Source organism: Phacochoerus africanus, chromosome 9 (genome assembly GCF_016906955.1).
Source record: "Phacochoerus africanus isolate WHEZ1 chromosome 9, ROS_Pafr_v1, whole genome shotgun sequence".
Taxonomy (NCBI): Eukaryota; Metazoa; Chordata; class Mammalia; order Artiodactyla; family Suidae; genus Phacochoerus; species Phacochoerus africanus.
The window spans coordinates 59,733,286-59,736,092 of record NC_062552.1 but is presented as its reverse complement, the minus strand read 5'-3'; positions in this window follow the sequence as shown (position 1 = coordinate 59,736,092).

The window sequence follows — 2,807 nt, the reverse complement described above, 5'->3', positions numbered from 1 at the left end:
AGTTGGAAGGCAAGGCTGACTTCTAACCACTCGTGTCTCTTATCCATGCCAGGAGAGGTGGAAGGTCAGGGAATGGGCACTGGCAGATGCTACGTCTGGAGAAGCTGAAGGGAAGAAGATAAGGGATGGTAGGGGTCATGGTCTTGATATATCATTGAGTCATAAAATGTCAGAGCAGCCGGAATGCTGAAAGACTTCCCCTCCTGCCACTATGTCAGACAGATGGAGAAACGAGGTCCCTGGCAGAGGCAGAGGAACATTCCCAAGATCCTACAGTAACTTGATCAGATTGGGGGTCAAAGTGTGGATTCTTTGTGCTGAAGATTAGCCTTGGGCAGAGGGGGCAGGTTCCATGGCCCTAAAGCCAGAAGAGGACTCCTAGAGAAGGCCCAGGAAGATAGAGGGAGGGGCTCCAGGGAAGGAGGACCTGGGAGTTTTCCAGCCCTGGGACCTCTGATTGGAGGGAAGTAAGGTTCCAGTTCCTCATCATCAGATACATAGCAAGTACAGCCTGGGTCAGAATATGGGGATGTGCCCAGCCATACAGTGAGGGGGAGCTTGCTTGCTCTCTTGGCCATGTTTTGCTTTGTGGGGTTAGAACCAGTTGTGTTCCCCACAATCCTGGGGTTCCTTTGCTTGACCTAAGAGTCTGCTCTCCTTGCTGAACCCTCAAGGTCCAGAACAGCTCACTTGAGCAATTCTGCAGCTGCCTCTGGCTGGTCACAGGCCATGGGAGATGTAAGAGACATCTGGACCCATAGTAAGAGTATGTATTTGAGGAGGGAACTTGGGAGAGGGCCACCCTGGTGGGGGTTGCTTATGGGAGCAGACTGGCTCAGAGAAAATCACGGCAGGGGTGGGAAGCCTGTCCCTCCTCCAAGCCAAGGGTCTGGGCTGCAGGTTTAGGGTGGCAGGGGGCACTTGGGCTCTTGCCTCAGTGCTGCTACCTGGTGCCTACATCAAAGACTGCTTTGGCAGTCTCTGGGCTGTGTTACCCTGGGAGCCATCATTTCCCCACCTAGTTCATTTACATGTCTCTCTGCCGCTAGGCTGGCAACTCTTTGAAAGCCAAATATTGCAGGGTGGGTTCTTTGGGAAACAGACTGTGACTGGAGGTTTATCATGTTGGATGTTCTTTAGGGAGAGCTCTTGAGATGGATGCCTGTAGAAGGGAGAGGGAAGAGGCAGAACTGGGCAGAGGGAGAAGTTGAGCTATAATGCAGGCCCCAACCTAGCCTTGGATGCCTCAGTGGAAGGTCTGGAGTGGAATGGCCCATCACATTCCCACACTGAGTTGAAATAGCTGGGCCTTTATACCCCAAATGGATTGATCTTTGCATATAGATCTCCCAGAGCAGGACATGACCTCAAGTAAAGCAAGTATCTGCCACTGAAGCACTTGGAGGGCTGACAGCCCACAGAACTCCTGCTGGTGTTCTACTGCCCACAGAACTCCAGAGTGGGCATCCCCTCTCTGTCTACCTTGCTGGTTTCAGTTCCCTTTTGAGGAATGCTAGTTCAAGGAATTAATAGATTACTTTGAAAGAAGCCCCTAAAACATTTTGGCCTCATTCTCCCTATCTCTTAAATGGGCGTATCTTCTACATTTAGGTTATAAAAGGCAAAGCTCTTTATAAACACCACACCCCGGAGTTCCTGTCGTGGCGCAATGGTTAACGAATCTGACTAGGAACCATGAGGTTGCAGGTTTGATCCCTGGCCTTGCTCAATGGGTTAAGGATCTGGCGTTGCTGTGAGCTGTGGTGTAGGTTGCAGATTCAGCTTGGATCCCGTGTTGCCGTGGCTCTGGTGTAGGCTGGCAGCTGCAGCTCCTATAAGACCCCTAGCCTGGGAACCTCCATATGCCACAGGAGTGGCCCTAGAAAAGGCAAAAAGACAAAAAAAAATATATATGTAAACACCACACCCCATGGATGTATGAAGCCTCCCTTCAGTTCTCTTTCAGTTGACCCTGCGAGGTTGGGGATAGAGCACTGAAGGTATTGGGGGGAGTGGAGGGTAGGTGGGGTGGACGTGGCAGTTTGTGTTTGATACTTTAGGGGAAACCACAGCTGCCTCTTATTCAGGGCTGTCAGTGAGGCCAGGGGAGGGGATGTTCACATGCCGGATGGGCCGTGGGCACTGAGTCACCACCCAGAGGAAAACTACAGCTTCAAAAGCCCCAAGGTGCAAGGAAGGGTGGCAGATGAGCTGGATGAGAGCCAGGTCTCAGGAGCGGGGATTTGGACAGCCTCCTTACCTCAAGGGCTAGTCCTGTTCCAGCTTGTAGGGCATCACCTACCATATGCCATTAGAAAAGCTGGCTTGGTCACACATCTCTGTGCAACAGAACAGAGCAAGAGCTGGTTGATCCTGGAAAAGAACCAAGCCTCTCTGGTGTCTAGTTCTCCACTCCCTGGGAAAATGGGGACAATTCTTGAATTGGAGAAAATTCATCTAAAGTATCTGAAGACACATAATCTGCAACTTTGCTAATATGATAATTTTACTATCTTCATTATAGTCTAGAGTGGCTGCTATCTGTCACATTGCATTCATCTACTGATTCCTCAATAATTGCATAATAATCTTCCTCAGTCAGTGTTTTCCTTCTTTGTAGGAAGATGAAATATTCTCAATTCTCATCTTATGCAATGAAAGCTAAAATAAGGAAAGATGATGTCTCCATACTTCTTTTTTTTTTGTCTTTTGTTGTTGTAGTTGTTGTTGTTGTTGCTGTTGCTATTTCTTGGGCCGCTCCCGCGGCATATGGAGGTTCCCAGGCTAGGGGTCTAATCGGAGCTGTA